Below are 17,914 nucleotides of genomic sequence, written 5' to 3'. Positions count from 1 at the left end.
TTCTGTTCTGTTTGTTCAACTAAAAGAGTTGAACCTTAGTTTTGATTGAGCCGTTCTGAAACACTCTTTCTGTAGAAAATGCAAGTGGAGATTCGAAGCGCTAAGAGGGTAATAGTGGAAAAAGGAATGTCTCCAAATATAAACTACACAGAATCATTCTGTGAAACTTCTTTCTGATCTGTGCATTCAGCTAACAGAGTTAAACCATACTTTTGATTGAGCAGATCTGAACACTCTTTCTGTAGAAAATGCAACTGGACATTTGGAGCGCTAAGAGCGTAGTAGTGGAAAAAGGAATATATTCAAATATAAACTACACAGAAGCATTCTGTGAAACTTCTTTCTGATCTGAGCATTCAGCTAACAGAGTTAAACCATACTTTTGATTGAGCAGTTTTGAAACACTCTGTCTGTAGAAAATGCAACTGGACATTCGTAGCGCTAAGTGGGTAATAGTGGAAAAAAGAATATGTTCAAATATAAACTACACAGAAGCATTGTATGAAACTTCTTTCTGTTCTGTGCATTCAACTAACAGAGTTGAACCTTAGTTTTGATTGAGCCTTTCTGAAACACTCTTTCTGTAGAAACTGCAATTGGACATTCTGAGCGCTAAGAGGCCTCTATTGGGAAAAATAATATCTTCAAATAAAAACTACACAGAAGCATTATGTGAAACTTATTTCTGATATGTTCATTAAGCTAACAGAGTTAAACAATACTTTTGATTGCGCAGTTCTGAACACTCTTTCTGTAGAAAATCCAAGTGGACATTCGGAGCGCTAAGAGGGTAATAGTGGAAAAAGGAATATATTCAAATATAAACTACACAGTAGCATTCTGTGAAAATCCTTTCTGTTCTGTGCATTCAACTAACAGAGTTGAATCTTACTTTGATTGAGCCGTTCTGAAACACTCTTTCTGTAGAAACTGCAATTGGACATGCTAAGCGCTAAGAGGCCTACATTGGGAAAAAGAATATCTTCCAATAAAAACTACACAGATGCATTCTGTGAAACTTATTTCTGATCTGTAAATTCAGTTAACAGAGATAAAACATATTTTTGATTGAGCAGTTATGAAACACACTTTTTGTAGAAAATGCAAGTGGAGATTCGGAGCGCTAAGAGCGTAGTAGTGGAAAAAGGAATATATTCAAATATAAACTACACAGAAGCATTCTGTGAAACTTCTTTCTGATCTGAGCATTCAGCTAACAGAGTTAAACCATACTTTTGATTGAGCAGTTTTGAAACACTCTGTCTGTAGAAAATGCAACTGGACATTCGTAGCGCTAAGTGGGTAATAGTGGAAAAAAGAATATGTTCAAATATAAACTACACAGAAGCATTGTATGAAACTTCTTTCTGTTCTGTGCATTCAACTAACAGAGTTGAACCTTAGTTTTGATTGAGCCTTTCTGAAACACTCTTTCTGTAGAAACTGCAATTGGACATTCTGAGCGCTAAGAGGCCTCTATTGGGAAAAATAATATCTTCAAATAAAAATTACACAGAAGCATTGTGTGAAACTTATTTCTGATATGTTCATTAAGCTAACAGAGTTAAACCATACTTTTGATTGCGCAGTTCTGAACACTCTTTCTGTAGAAAATCCAAGTGGACATTCGGAGCGCTAAGAGGGTAATAGTGGAAAAAGGAATATATTCAAATATAAACTACACAGTAGCATTCTGTGAAAATTCTTTCTGTTCTGTGCATTCAACTAACAGAGTTGAATCTTACTTTGATTGAGCCGTTCTGAAACACTCTTTCTGTAGAAACTGCAATTGGACATGCTAAGCGCTAAGAGGCCTACATTGGGAAAAAGAATATCTTCCAATAAAAACTACACAGATGCATTCTGTGAAACTTATTTCTGATCTGTAAATTCAGTTAACAGAGATAAAACATATTTTTGATTGAGCAGTTATGAAACACACTTTTTGTAGAAAATGCAAGTGGAGATTCGGAGCGCTAAGAGGGTAATAGTGGAAAAAGGAATGTCTTCAAATATAAACTACACAGAATACTCTGTGAAACTTCTTTCTGATCTGTGCATTCAGCTAACAGAGTTAAACCATACTTTAGATTGAGTAGATCTGAACACTCTTTCTGTAGAAAATGCAACTGGACATTTGGAGCGCTAAGAGCGTAGTAGTGGAAAAAGGAATATATTCAAATATAAACTACACAGAAGCATTCTGTGAAACTTCTTTCTGATCTGAGCATTCAGCTAACAGATTTAAACCATACTTTTGATTGAGCAGTTTTGGAACACTCTGTCTGTAGAAAATGCAACTGGACATTCGTAGCGCTAAGTGGGTAATAGTGGAAAAAAGAATATGTTCCAATATAAACTACACAGAAGCATTGTATGAAACTTCTTTCTGTTCTGTGCATTCAACTAACAGAGTTGAACCTTACTTTTGATTGAGCCGTTGTGAAACACTCTTTCTGTAGAAACTGCAATTGGACATTCTGAGCGCTAGGAGGCCTATATTGGGAAAAAGAATGTCTACAAATAAAAACTACACAGAAGAATTGTGTGAAACTTCTTTCTCTTCTGTTTGTTCAACTAAAAGAGTTGAACCTTAGTTTTGATTGAGCCGTTCTGAAACACTCTTTCTGTAGAAAATGCAAGTGGAGATTCGGAGCGCTAAGAGGGTAATAGTGGAAAAAGGAATGTCTCCAAATATAAACTACACAGAATCATTCTGTGAAACTTCTTTCTGATCTGTGCATTCAGCTAACAGAGTTAAACCATACTTTTGATTGAGCAGATCTGAACACTCTTTCTGTAGAAAATGCAACTGGACATTTGGAGCGCTAAGAGCGTAGTAGTGGAAAAAGGAATATATTCAAATATAAACTACACAGAAGCATTCTGTGAAACTTCTTTCTGATCTGAGCATTCAGCTAACAGAGTTAAACCATACTTTTGATTGAGCAGTTTTGAAACACTCTGTCTGTAGAAAATGCAACTGGACATTCGTAGCGCTAAGTGGGTAATAGTGGAAAAAAGAATATGTTCAAATATAAACTACACAGAAGCATTGTATGAAACTTCTTTCTGTTCTGTGCATTCAACTAACAGAGTTGAACCTTAGTTTTGATTGAGCCTTTCTGAAACACTCTTTCTGTAGAAACTGCAATTGGACATTCTGAGCGCTAAGAGGACTCTATTGGGAAAAATAATATCTTCAAATAAAAACTACACAGAAGCTTTATGTGAAACTTATTTCTGATATGTTCATTAAGCTAGCAGAGTTAAACAATACTTTTGATTGCGCAGTTCTGAACACTCTTTCTGTAGAAAATCCAAGTGGACATTCGGAGCGCTAAGAGGGTAATAGTGGAAAAAGGAATATATTCAAATATAAACTACACAGTAGCATTCTGTGAAAATTCTTTCTGTTCTGTGCATTCAACTAACAGAGTTGAATCTTACTTTGATTGAGCCGTTCTGAAACACTCTTTCTGTAGAAACTGCAATTGGACATGCTAAGCGCTAAGAGGCCTACATTGGGAAAAAGAATATCTTCCAATAAAAACTACACAGATGCATTCTGTGAAACTTATTTCTGATCTGTAAATTCAGTTAACAGAGATAAAACATATTTTTGATTGAGCAGTTATGAAACACACTTTTTGTAGAAAATGCAAGTGGAGATTCGGAGCGCTAAGAGGGTAATAGTGGAAAAAGGAATGTCTTCAAATATAAACTACACAGAATACTCTGTGAAACTTCTTTCTGATCTGTGCATTCAGCTAACAGAGTTAAACCATACTTTAGATTGAGTAGATCTGAACACGCTTTCTGTAGAAAATGCAACTGGACATTTGGAGCGCTAAGAGCGTAGTAGTGGAAAAAGGAATATATTCAAATATAAACTACACAGAAGCATTCTGTGAAACTTCTTTCTGATCTGAGCATTCAGCTAACAGATTTAAACCATACTTTTGATTGAGCAGTTTTGGAACACTCTGTGTGTAGAAAATGCAACTGGACATTCGTAGCGCTAAGTGGGTAATAGTGGAAAAAAGAATATGTTCAAATATAAACTACACAGAAGCATTGTATGAAACTTCTTTCTGTTCTGTGCATTCAACTAACAGAGTTGAACCTTACTTTTGATTGAGCCGTTGTGAAACACTCTTTCTGTAGAAACTGCAATTGGACATTCTGAGCGCTAGGAGGCCTATATTGGGAAAAAGAATGTCTACAAATAAAAACTACACAGAAGAATTGTGTGAAACTTCTTTCTGTTCTGTTTGTTCAACTAAAAGAGTTGAACCTTAGTTTTGATTGAGCCGTTCTGAAACACTCTTTCTGTAGAAAATGCAAGTGGAGATTCGGAGCGCTAAGAGGGTAATAGTGGAAAAAGGAATGTCTCCAAATATAAACTACACAGAATCATTCTGTGAAACTTCTTTCTAATCTGTGCATTCAGCTAACAGAGTTAAACCATACTTTTGATTGAGCAGATCTGAACACTCTTTCTGTAGAAAATGCAACTGGACATTTGGAGCGCTAAGAGAGTAGTAGTGGAAAAAGGAATATATTCAAATATAAACTACACAGAAGCATTCTGTGAAACTTCTTTCTGATCTGAGCATTCAGCTAACAGAGTTAAACCATACTTTTGATTGAGCAGTTTTGAAACACTCTGTCTGTAGAAAATGCAACTGGACATTCGTAGCGCTAAGTGGGTAATAGTGGAAAAATGAATATGTTCAAATATAAACTACACAGAAGCATTGTATGAAACTTCTTTCTGTTCTGTGCATTCAACTAACAGAGTTGAACCTTAGTTTTGATTGAGCCTTTCTGAAACACTCTTTCTGTAGAAACTGCAATTGGACATTCTGAGCGCTAAGAGGCCTCTATTGGGAAAAATAATATCTTCAAATAAAAACTACACAGAAGCATTGTGTGAAACTTATTTCTGATATGTTCATTAAGCTAACAGAGTTAAACCATACTTTTGATTGCGCAGTTCTGAACACTCTTTCTGCAGAAAATCCAAGTGGACATTCGGAGCGCTAAGAGGGTAATAGTGGAAAAAGGAATATATTCAAATATAAACTACACAGTAGCATTCTGTGAAAATTCTTTCTGTTCTGTGCATTCAACTAACAGAGTTGAACCTTACTTTTGATTGAGCCGTTCTGAAACACTCTTTCTGTAGAAACTGCAATTGGACATGCTAAGCGCTAAGAGGCCTACATTGGGAAAAAGAATATCTTCAAATAAAAAGTACACAGATGCATTCTGTGAAACTTATTTCTGATCTGTAAATTCAGTTAACAGAGATAAAACATATTTTTGATTGAGCAGTTATGAAACACTCTTTTTGTAGAAAATGCAAGTGGAGATTCGGAGCGCTAAGAGGGTAATAGTGGAAAAATGAATGTCTTCAAATATAAACTACACAGAATCATTCGGTGAAACTTCTTTCTGATCTGTGCATTCAGCTAACAGAGTTAAACCATACTTTTGATTGAGCAGATCTGAACACTCTTTCTGTAGAAAATGCAACTGGACATTTGGAGCGCTAAGAGCGTAGTAGTGGAAAAAGGAATATATTCAAATATAAACTACACAGAAGCATTCTGTGAAACTTCTTTCTGATCTGAGCATTCAGCTAACAGAGTTAAACCATACTTTTGATTGAGCAGTTTTGGAACACTCTGTCTGTAGAAAATGCAACTGGACATTCGTAGCGCTAAGTGGGTAATAGTGGAAAAAGGAATATGTTCAAATATAAACTACACAGAAGCATTGTATGAAACTTCTTTCTGTTCTGTGCATTCAACTAACAGAGTTGAACCTTACTTTTGATTGAGCCGTTGTGAAACACTCTTTCTGTAGAAACTGCAATTGGACATTCTGAGCGCTAGGAGGCCTATATTGGGAAAAAGAATGTCTACAAATAAAAACTACACAGAAGAATTGTGTGAAACTTCTTTCTGTTCTGTTTGTTCAACTAAAAGAGTTGAACCTTAGTTTTGATTGAGCCGTTCTGAAACACTCTTTCTGTAGAAAATGCAAGTGGAGATTCGAAGCGCTAAGAGGGTAATAGTGGAAAAAGGAATGTCTCCAAATATAAACTACACAGAATCATTCTGTGAAACTTCTTTCTGATCTGTGCATTCAGCTAACAGAGTTAAACCATACTTTTGATTGAGCAGATCTGAACACTCTTTCTGTAGAAAATGCAACTGGACATTTGGAGCGCTAAGAGCGTAGTAGTGGAAAAAGGAATATATTCAAATATAAACTACACAGAAGCATTCTGTGAAACTTCTTTCTGATCTGAGCATTCAGCTAACAGAGTTAAACCATACTTTTGATTGAGCAGTTTTGAAACACTCTGTCTGTAGAAAATGCAACTGGACATTCGTAGCGCTAAGTGGGTAATAGTGGAAAAAAGAATATGTTCAAATATAAACTACACAGAAGCATTGTATGAAACTTCTTTCTGTTCTGTGCATTCAACTAACAGAGTTGAACCTTAGTTTTGATTGAGCCTTTCTGAAACACTCTTTCTGTAGAAACTGCAATTGGACATTCTGAGCGCTAAGAGGCCTCTATTGGGAAAAATAATATCTTCAAATAAAAACTACACAGAAGCATTATGTGAAACTTATTTCTGATATGTTCATTAAGCTAACAGAGTTAAACAATACTTTTGATTGCGCAGTTCTGAACACTCTTTCTGTAGAAAATCCAAGTGGACATTCGGAGCGCTAAGAGGGTAATAGTGGAAAAAGGAATATATTCAAATATAAACTACACAGTAGCATTCTGTGAAAATCCTTTCTGTTCTGTGCATTCAACTAACAGAGTTGAATCTTACTTTGATTGAGCCGTTCTGAAACACTCTTTCTGTAGAAACTGCAATTGGACATGCTAAGCGCTAAGAGGCCTACATTGGGAAAAAGAATATCTTCCAATAAAAACTACACAGATGCATTCTGTGAAACTTATTTCTGATCTGTAAATTCAGTTAACAGAGATAAAACATATTTTTGATTGAGCAGTTATGAAACACACTTTTTGTAGAAAATGCAAGTGGAGATTCGGAGCGCTAAGAGCGTAGTAGTGGAAAAAGGAATATATTCAAATATAAACTACACAGAAGCATTCTGTGAAACTTCTTTCTGATCTGAGCATTCAGCTAACAGAGTTAAACCATACTTTTGATTGAGCAGTTTTGAAACACTCTGTCTGTAGAAAATGCAACTGGACATTCGTAGCGCTAAGTGGGTAATAGTGGAAAAAAGAATATGTTCAAATATAAACTACACAGAAGCATTGTATGAAACTTCTTTCTGTTCTGTGCATTCAACTAACAGAGTTGAACCTTAGTTTTGATTGAGCCTTTCTGAAACACTCTTTCTGTAGAAACTGCAATTGGACATTCTGAGCGCTAAGAGGCCTCTATTGGGAAAAATAATATCTTCAAATAAAAATTACACAGAAGCATTGTGTGAAACTTATTTCTGATATGTTCATTAAGCTAACAGAGTTAAACCATACTTTTGATTGCGCAGTTCTGAACACTCTTTCTGTAGAAAATCCAAGTGGACATTCGGAGCGCTAAGAGGGTAATAGTGGAAAAAGGAATATATTCAAATATAAACTACACAGTAGCATTCTGTGAAAATTCTTTCTGTTCTGTGCATTCAACTAACAGAGTTGAACCTTACTTTTGATTGAGCCGTTCTGAAACACTCTTTCTGTAGAAACTGCAATTGGACATGCTAAGCGCTAAGAGGCCTACATTGGGAAAAAGAATATCTTCAAATAAAAAGTACACAGATGCATTCTGTGAAACTTATTTCTGATCTGTAAATTCAGTTAACAGAGATAAAACATATTTTTGATTGAGCAGTTATGAAACACTCTTTTTGTAGAAAATGCAAGTGGAGATTCGGAGCGCTAAGAGGGTAATAGTGGAAAAATGAATGTCTTCAAATATAAACTACACAGAATCATTCGGTGAAACTTCTTTCTGATCTGTGCATTCAGCTAACAGAGTTAAACCATACTTTTGATTGAGCAGATCTGAACACTCTTTCTGTAGAAAATGCAACTGGACATTTGGAGCGCTAAGAGCGTAGTAGTGGAAAAAGGAATATATTCAAATATAAACTACACAGAAGCATTCTGTGAAACTTCTTTCTGATCTGAGCATTCAGCTAACAGAGTTAAACCATACTTTTGATTGAGCAGTTTTGGAACACTCTGTCTGTAGAAAATGCAACTGGACATTCGTAGCGCTAAGTGGGTAATAGTGGAAAAAAGAATATGTTCAAATATAAACTACACAGAAGCATTGTATGAAACTTCTTTCTGTTCTGTGCATTCAACTAACAGAGTTGAACCTTACTTTTGATTGAGCCGTTGTGAAACACTCTTTCTGTAGAAACTGCAATTGGACATTCTGAGCGCTAGGAGGCCTATATTGGGAAAAAGAAGGTCTACAAATAAAAACTACACAGAAGAATTGTGTGAAACTTCTTTCTGTTCTGTTTGTTCAACTAAAAGAGTTGAACCTTAGTTTTGATTGAGCCGTTCTGAAACACTCTTTCTGTAGAAAATGCAAGTGGAGATTCGAAGCACTAAGAGGGTAATAGTGGAAAAAGGAATGTCTCCAAATATAAACTACACAGAATCATTCTGTGAAACTTCTTTCTGATCTGTGCATTCAGCTAACAGAGTTAAACCATACTTTTGATTGAGCAGATCTGAACACTCTTTCTGTAGAAAATGCAACTGGACATTTGGAGCGCTAAGAGAGTAGTAGTGGAAAAAGGAATATATTCAAATATAAACTACACAGAAGCATTCTGTGAAACTTCTTTCTGATCTGAGCATTCAGCTAACAGAGTTAAACCATACTTTTGATTGAGCAGTTTTGAAACACTCTGTCTGTAGAAAATGCAACTGGACATTCGTAGCGCTAAGTGGGTAATAGTGGAAAAAAGAATATGTTCAAATATAAACTACACAGAAGCATTGTATGAAACTTCTTTCTGTTCTGTGCATTCAACTAACAGAGTTGAACCTTAGTTTTGATTGAGCCTTTCTGAAACACTCTTTCTGTAGAAACTGCAATTGGACATTCTGAGCGCTAAGAGGCCTCTATTGGGAAAAATAATATCTTCAAATAAAAACTACACAGAAGCATTATGTGAAACTTATTTCTGATATGTTCATTAAGCTAACAGAGTTAAACAATACTTTTGATTGCGCAGTTCTGAACACTCTTTCTGTAGAAAATCCAAGTGGACATTCGGAGCGCTAAGAGGGTAATAGTGGAAAAAGGAATATATTCAAATATAAACTACACAGTAGCATTCTGTGAAAATTCTTTCTGTTCTGTGCATTCAACTAACAGAGTTGAATCTTACTTTGATTGAGCCGTTCTGAAACACTCTTTCTGTAGAAACTGCAATTGGACATGCTAAGCGCTAAGAGGCCTACATTGGGAAAAAGAATATCTTCCAATAAAAACTACACAGATGCATTCTGTGAAACTTATTTCTGATCTGTAAATTCAGTTAACAGAGATAAAACATATTTTTGATTGAGCAGTTATGAAACACACTTTTTGTAGAAAATGCAAGTGGAGATTCGGAGCGCTAAGAGGGTAATAGTGGAAAAAGGAATGTCTTCAAATATAAACTACACAGAATACTCTGTGAAACTTCTTTCTGATCTGTGCATTCAGCTAACAGAGTTAAACCATACTTTAGATTGAGTAGATCTGAACACTCTTTCTGTAGAAAATGCAACTGGACATTTGGAGCGCTAAGAGCGTAGTAGTGGAAAAAGGAATATATTCAAATATAAACTACACAGAAGCATTCTGTGAAACTTCTTTCTGATCTGAGCATTCAGCTAACAGATTTAAACCATACTTTTGATTGAGCAGTTTTGGAACACTCTGTCTGTAGAAAATGCAACTGGACATTCGTAGCGCTAAGTGGGTAATAGTGGAAAAAAGAATATGTTCAAATAGAAACTACACAGAAGCATTGTATGAAACTTCTTTCTGTTCTGTGCATTCAACTAACAGAGTTGAACCTTACTTTTGATTGAGCCGTTGTGAAACACTCTTTCTGTAGAAACTGCAATTGGACATTCTGAGCGCTAGGAGGCCTATATTGGGAAAAAGAATGTCTACAAATAAAAACTACACAGAAGAATTGTGTGAAACTACTTTCTCTTCTGTTTGTTCAACTAAAAGAGTTGAACCTTAGTTTTGATTGAGCCGTTCTGAAACACTCTTTCTGTAGAAAATGCAAGTGGAGATTCGGAGCGCTAAGAGGGTAATAGTGGAAAAAGGAATGTCTCCAAATATAAACTACACAGAATCATTCTGTGAAACTTCTTTCTGATCTGTGCATTCAGCTAACAGAGTTAAACCATACTTTTGATTGAGCAGATCTGAACACTCTTTCTGTAGAAAATGCAACTGGACATTTGGAGCGCTAAGAGCGTAGTAGTGGAAAAAGGAATATATTCAAATATAAACTACACAGAAGCATTCTGTGAAACTTCTTTCTGATCTGAGCATTCAGCTAACAGAGTTAAACCATACTTTTGATTGAGCAGTTTTGGAACACTCTGTCTGTAGAAAATGCAACTGGACATTCGTAGCGCTAAGTGGGTAATAGTGGAAAAAAGAATATGTTCAAATATAAACTACACAGAAGCATTGTATGAAACTTCTTTCTGTTCTGTGCATTCAACTAACAGAGTTGAACCTTACTTTTGATTGAGCCGTTGTGAAACACTCTTTCTGTAGAAACTGCAATTGGACATTCTGAGCGCTAGGAGGCCTATATTGGGAAAAAGAAGGTCTACAAATAAAAACTACACAGAAGAATTGTGTGAAACTTCTTTCTGTTCTGTTTGTTCAACTAAAAGAGTTGAACCTTAGTTTTGATTGAGCCGTTCTGAAACACTCTTTCTGTAGAAAATGCAAGTGGAGATTCGAAGCACTAAGAGGGTAATAGTGGAAAAAGGAATGTCTCCAAATATAAACTACACAGAATCATTCTGTGAAACTTCTTTCTGATCTGTGCATTCAGCTAACAGAGTTAAACCATACTTTTGATTGAGCAGATCTGAACACTCTTTCTGTAGAAAATGCAACTGGACATTTGGAGCGCTAAGAGAGTAGTAGTGGAAAAAGGAATATATTCAAATATAAACTACACAGAAGCATTCTGTGAAACTTCTTTCTGATCTGAGCATTCAGCTAACAGAGTTAAACCATACTTTTGATTGAGCAGTTTTGAAACACTCTGTCTGTAGAAAATGCAACTGGACATTCGTAGCGCTAAGTGGGTAATAGTGGAAAAAAGAATATGTTCAAATATAAACTACACAGAAGCATTGTATGAAACTTCTTTCTGTTCTGTGCATTCAACTAACAGAGTTGAACCTTAGTTTTGATTGAGCCTTTCTGAAACACTCTTTCTGTAGAAACTGCAATTGGACATTCTGAGCGCTAAGAGGCCTCTATTGGGAAAAATAATATCTTCAAATAAAAACTACACAGAAGCATTATGTGAAACTTATTTCTGATATGTTCATTAAGCTAACAGAGTTAAACAATACTTTTGATTGCGCAGTTCTGAACACTCTTTCTGTAGAAAATCCAAGTGGACATTCGGAGCGCTAAGAGGGTAATAGTGGAAAAAGGAATATATTCAAATATAAACTACACAGTAGCATTCTGTGAAAATTCTTTCTGTTCTGTGCATTCAACTAACAGAGTTGAATCTTACTTTGATTGAGCCGTTCTGAAACACTCTTTCTGTAGAAACTGCAATTGGACATGCTAAGCGCTAAGAGGCCTACATTGGGAAAAAGAATATCTTCCAATAAAAACTACACAGATGCATTCTGTGAAACTTATTTCTGATCTGTAAATTCAGTTAACAGAGATAAAACATATTTTTGATTGAGCAGTTATGAAACACACTTTTTGTAGAAAATGCAAGTGGAGATTCGGAGCGCTAAGAGGGTAATAGTGGAAAAAGGAATGTCTTCAAATATAAACTACACAGAATACTCTGTGAAACTTCTTTCTGATCTGTGCATTCAGCTAACAGAGTTAAACCATACTTTAGATTGAGTAGATCTGAACACTCTTTCTGTAGAAAATGCAACTGGACATTTGGAGCGCTAAGAGCGTAGTAGTGGAAAAAGGAATATATTCAAATATAAACTACACAGAAGCATTCTGTGAAACTTCTTTCTGATCTGAGCATTCAGCTAACAGATTTAAACCATACTTTTGATTGAGCAGTTTTGGAACACTCTGTCTGTAGAAAATGCAACTGGACATTCGTAGCGCTAAGTGGGTAATAGTGGAAAAAAGAATATGTTCAAATATAAACTACACAGAAGCATTGTATGAAACTTCTTTCTGTTCTGTGCATTCAACTAACAGAGTTGAACCTTACTTTTGATTGAGCCGTTGTGAAACACTCTTTCTGTAGAAACTGCAATTGGACATTCTGAGCGCTAGGAGGCCTATATTGGGAAAAAGAATGTCTACAAATAAAAACTACACAGAAGAATTGTGTGAAACTACTTTCTCTTCTGTTTGTTCAACTAAAAGAGTTGAACCTTAGTTTTGATTGAGCCGTTCTGAAACACTCTTTCTGTAGAAAATGCAAGTGGAGATTCGGAGCGCTAAGAGGGTAATAGTGGAAAAAGGAATGTCTCCAAATATAAACTACACAGAATCATTCTGTGAAACTTCTTTCTGATCTGTGCATTCAGCTAACAGAGTTAAACCATACTTTTGATTGAGCAGATCTGAACACTCTTTCTGTAGAAAATGCAACTGGACATTTGGAGCGCTAAGAGCGTAGTAGTGGAAAAAGGAATATATTCAAATATAAACTACACAGAAGCATTCTGTGAAACTTCTTTCTGATCTGAGCATTCAGCTAACAGAGTTAAACCATACTTTTGATTGAGCAGTTTTGAAACACTCTGTCTGTAGAAAATGCAACTGGACATTCGTAGCGCTAAGTGGGTAATAGTGGAAAAAAGAATATGTTCAAATATAAACTACACAGAAGCATTGTATGAAACTTCTTTCTGTTCTGTGCATTCAACTAACAGAGTTGAACCTTAGTTTTGATTGAGCCTTTCTGAAACACTCTTTCTGTAGAAACTGCAATTGGACATTCTGAGCGCTAAGAGGCCTCTATTGGGAAAAATAATATCTTCAAATAAAAACTACACAGAAGCATTATGTGAAACTTATTTCTGATATGTTCATTAAGCTAGCAGAGTTAAACAATACTTTTGATTGCGCAGTTCTGAACACTCTTTCTGTAGAAAATCCAAGTGGACATTCGGAGCGCTAAGAGGGTAATAGTGGAAAAAGGAATATATTCAAATATAAACTACACAGTAGCATTCTGTGAAAATTCTTTCTGTTCTGTGCATTCAACTAACAGAGTTGAATCTTACTTTGATTGAGCCGTTCTGAAACACTCTTTCTGTAGAAACTGCAATTGGACATGCTAAGCGCTAAGAGGCCTACATTGGGAAAAAGAATATCTTCCAATAAAAACTACACAGATGCATTCTGTGAAACTTATTTCTGATCTGTAAATTCAGTTAACAGAGATAAAACATATTTTTGATTGAGCAGTTATGAAACACACTTTTTGTAGAAAATGCAAGTGGAGATTCGGAGCGCTAAGAGGGTAATAGTGGAAAAAGGAATGTCTTCAAATATAAACTACACAGAATACTCTGTGAAACTTCTTTCTGATCTGTGCATTCAGCTAACAGAGTTAAACCATACTTTAGATTGAGTAGATCTGAACACTCTTTCTGTAGAAAATGCAACTGGACATTTGGAGCGCTAAGAGCGTAGTAGTGGAAAAAGGAATATATTCAAATATAAACTACACAGAAGCATTCTGTGAAACTTCTTTCTGATCTGAGCATTCAGCTAACAGATTTAAACCATACTTTTGATTGAGCAGTTTTGGAACACTCTGTCTGTAGAAAATGCAACTGGACATTCGTAGCGCTAAGTGGGTAATAGTGGAAAAAAGAATATGTTCCAATATAAACTACACAGAAGCATTGTATGAAACTTCTTTCTGTTCTGTGCATTCAACTAACAGAGTTGAACCTTACTTTTGATTGAGCCGTTGTGAAACACTCTTTCTGTAGAAACTGCAATTGGACATTCTGAGCGCTAGGAGGCCTATATTGGGAAAAAGAATGTCTACAAATAAAAACTACACAGAAGAATTGTGTGAAACTACTTTCTCTTCTGTTTGTTCAACTAAAAGAGTTGAACCTTAGTTTTGATTGAGCAGTTCTGAAACACTCTTTCTGTAGAAAATGCAAGTGGAGATTCGGAGCTCTAAGAGGGTAATAGTGGAAAAAGGAATGTCTCCAAATATAAACTACACAGAATCATTCTGTGAAACTTCTTTCTGATCTGTGCATTCAGCTAACAGAGTTAAACCATACTTTTGATTGAGCAGATCTGAACACTCTTTCTGTAGAAAATGCAACTGGACATTTGGAGCGCTAAGAGCGTAGTAGTGGAAAAAGGAATATATTCAAATATAAACTACACAGAAGCATTCTGTGAAACTTCTTTCTGATCTGAGCATTCAGCTAACAGAGTTAAACCATACTTTTGATTGAGCAGTTTTGAAACACTCTGTCTGTAGAAAATGCAACTGGACATTCGTAGCGCTAAGTGGGTAATAGTGGAAAAAAGAATATGTTCAAATATAAACTACACAGAAGCATTGTATGAAACTTCTTTCTGTTCTGTGCATTCAACTAACAGAGTTGAACCTTAGTTTTGATTGAGCCTTTCTGAAACACTCTTTCTGTAGAAACTGCAATTGGACATTCTGAGCGCTAAGAGGACTCTATTGGGAAAAATAATATCTTCAAATAAAAACTACACAGAAGCATTATGTGAAACTTATTTCTGATATGTTCATTAAGCTAGCAGAGTTAAACAATACTTTTGATTGCGCAGTTCTGAACACTCTTTCTGTAGAAAATCCAAGTGGACATTCGGAGCGCTAAGAGGGTAATAGTGGAAAAAGGAATATATTCAAATATAAACTACACAGTAGCATTCTGTGAAAATTCTTTCTGTTCTGTGCATTCAACTAACAGAGTTGAATCTTACTTTGATTGAGCCGTTCTGAAACACTCTTTCTGTAGAAACTGCAATTGGACATGCTAAGCGCTAAGAGGCCTACATTGGGAAAAAGAATATCTTCCAATAAAAACTACACAGATGCATTCTGTGAAACTTATTTCTGATCTGTAAATTCAGTTAACAGAGATAAAACATATTTTTGATTGAGCAGTTATGAAACACACTTTTTGTAGAAAATGCAAGTGGAGATTCGGAGCGCTAAGAGGGTAATAGTGGAAAAAGGAATGTCTTCAAATATAAACTACACAGAATACTCTGTGAAACTTCTTTCTGATCTGTGCATTCAGCTAACAGAGTTAAACCATACTTTAGATTGAGTAGATCTGAACACGCTTTCTGTAGAAAATGCAACTGGACATTTGGAGCGCTAAGAGCGTAGTAGTGGAAAAAGGAATATATTCAAATATAAACTACACAGAAGCATTCTGTGAAACTTCTTTCTGATCTGAGCATTCAGCTAACAGATTTAAACCATACTTTTGATTGAGCAGTTTTGGAACACTCTGTGTGTAGAAAATGCAACTGGACATTCGTAGCGCTAAGTGGGTAATAGTGGAAAAAAGAATATGTTCAAATATAAACTACACAGAAGCATTGTATGAAACTTCTTTCTGTTCTGTGCATTCAACTAACAGAGTTGAACCTTACTTTTGATTGAGCCGTTGTGAAACACTCTTTCTGTAGAAACTGCAATTGGACATTCTGAGCGCTAGGAGGCCTATATTGGGAAAAAGAATGTCTACAAATAAAAACTACACAGAAGAATTGTGTGAAACTTCTTTCTGTTCTGTTTGTTCAACTAAAAGAGTTGAACCTTAGTTTTGATTGAGCCGTTCTGAAACACTCTTTCTGTAGAAAATGCAAGTGGAGATTCGGAGCGCTAAGAGGGTAATAGTGGAAAAAGGAATGTCTCCAAATATAAACTACACAGAATCATTCTGTGAAACTTCTTTCTAATCTGTGCATTCAGCTAACAGAGTTAAACCATACTTTTGATTGAGCAGATCTGAACACTCTTTCTGTAGAAAATGCAACTGGACATTTGGAGCGCTAAGAGAGTAGTAGTGGAAAAAGGAATATATTCAAATATAAACTACACAGAAGCATTCTGTGAAACTTCTTTCTGATCTGAGCATTCAGCTAACAGAGTTAAACCATACTTTTGATTGAGCAGTTTTGAAACACTCTGTCTGTAGAAAATGCAACTGGACATTCGTAGCGCTAAGTGGGTAATAGTGGAAAAATGAATATGTTCAAATATAAACTACACAGAAGCATTGTATGAAACTTCTTTCTGTTCTGTGCATTCAACTAACAGAGTTGAACCTTAGTTTTGATTGAGCCTTTCTGAAACACTCTTTCTGTAGAAACTGCAATTGGACATTCTGAGCGCTAAGAGGCCTCTATTGGGAAAAATAATATCTTCAAATAAAAACTACACAGAAGCATTGTGTGAAACTTATTTCTGATATGTTCATTAAGCTAACAGAGTTAAACCATACTTTTGATTGCGCAGTTCTGAACACTCTTTCTGCAGAAAATCCAAGTGGACATTCGGAGCGCTAAGAGGGTAATAGTGGAAAAAGGAATATATTCAAATATAAACTACACAGTAGCATTCTGTGAAAATTCTTTCTGTTCTGTGCATTCAACTAACAGAGTTGAACCTTACTTTTGATTGAGCCGTTCTGAAACACTCTTTCTGTAGAAACTGCAATTGGACATGCTAAGCGCTAAGAGGCCTACATTGGGAAAAAGAATATCTTCAAATAAAAAGTACACAGATGCATTCTGTGAAACTTATTTCTGATCTGTAAATTCAGTTAACAGAGATAAAACATATTTTTGATTGAGCAGTTATGAAACACTCTTTTTGTAGAAAATGCAAGTGGAGATTCGGAGCGCTAAGAGGGTAATAGTGGAAAAATGAATGTCTTCAAATATAAACTACACAGAATCATTCGGTGAAACTTCTTTCTGATCTGTGCATTCAGCTAACAGAGTTAAACCATACTTTTGATTGAGCAGATCTGAACACTCTTTCTGTAGAAAATGCAACTGGACATTTGGAGCGCTAAGAGCGTAGTAGTGGAAAAAGGAATATATTCAAATATAAACTACACAGAAGCATTCTGTGAAACTTCTTTCTGATCTGAGCATTCAGCTAACAGAGTTAAACCATACTTTTGATTGAGCAGTTTTGGAACACTCTGTCTGTAGAAAATGCAACTGGACATTCGTAGCGCTAAGTGGGTAATAGTGGAAAAAAGAATATGTTCAAATATAAACTACACAGAAGCATTGTATGAAACTTCTTTCTGTTCTGTGCATTCAACTAACAGAGTTGAACCTTACTTTTGATTGAGCCGTTGTGAAACACTCTTTCTGTAGAAACTGCAATTGGACATTCTGAGCGCTAGGAGGCCTATATTGGGAAAAAGAATGTCTACAAATAAAAACTACACAGAAGAATTGTGTGAAACTTCTTTCTGTTCTGTTTGTTCAACTAAAAGAGTTGAACCTTAGTTTTGATTGAGCCGTTCTGAAACACTCTTTCTGTAGAAAATGCAAGTGGAGATTCGAAGCGCTAAGAGGGTAATAGTGGAAAAAGGAATGTCTCCAAATATAAACTACACAGAATCATTCTGTGAAACTTCTTTC

This window comes from Symphalangus syndactylus, chromosome 12 (genome assembly GCF_028878055.3).
Source record: "Symphalangus syndactylus isolate Jambi chromosome 12, NHGRI_mSymSyn1-v2.1_pri, whole genome shotgun sequence".
NCBI lineage: Eukaryota > Metazoa > Chordata > Mammalia > Primates > Hylobatidae > Symphalangus > Symphalangus syndactylus.
The sequence above is the reverse complement of the archived record's forward strand: the minus strand, read 5'-3'. Positions refer to the sequence as shown.